Source organism: Mizuhopecten yessoensis, unplaced genomic scaffold (genome assembly GCF_002113885.1).
Source record: "Mizuhopecten yessoensis strain PY_sf001 unplaced genomic scaffold, ASM211388v2 scaffold716211, whole genome shotgun sequence".
Classification (NCBI taxonomy): domain Eukaryota; kingdom Metazoa; phylum Mollusca; class Bivalvia; order Pectinida; family Pectinidae; genus Mizuhopecten; species Mizuhopecten yessoensis.
Window position 1 is genome coordinate 80,034 of NW_018480003.1, and position 834 is coordinate 80,867.

Sequence of the window (834 nt, forward strand, 5' to 3'; positions counted from 1 at the left end):
GGGTCTTGGTGGTGGGGGGTGGGGGGGGTATGAGGTCTGAAAGCAGCCTTGGTAACCTGATAACACTATATAAACAGTAAGATTATAATTTATTTTATATAAATACTTTAGGTACTTTCTCCACATATGTTGGCATGTACAGCTGGAGTTTTATTAGGGGCCTATAGTAACATTGTGTAAGAGTTACAAGTAAATTGACCTGTAGATAAACACTCTCTGGAAAGTGATAATAACATGATGTAATTTGACACCATCACAGGTAGGTAATGGCACTTATTGTCTGAAAGGCATACAATTGCTGACCAGGAATATAAAGACCCCCTAACACAAGAATAGATGGTATCAATATTGACATTTATACACCTCAGAGCTTTATACCTGTCCAGTCGTTTGTCCTCAGCCAATATCAACAAACTGTTAAAACAGGTATTAATTATGTCATCTTACAGGTCTGGCCAGGTAAAAATAGCCCAGGTAGGATAATTATGAGATTGTCTATTCCTTATACTCTCTATTTATAGTACACGTTTAATACATAGACTTACTAAAGGATTTTGTATAATACTCCAGCTGTGGAGTGTGAAAATATTATTACATAATGTATAGACTTAAGTGGTTTTAAAGAGAAATATATAATCCTGCCTATTATGTCAATTAACACTAATTTGAAATTGAAAGAAAAATCAATTCTAACTTCAGCTGTCATTCATTCATTCTTTATTACCTTAAACCTTGCGGTTTATCAGTACAGTGCATATATACAGTGCAAATTATACAGTACATATATATATGAGAATACAGAGAATACCACCTTCCGACCATGCATGCACGATA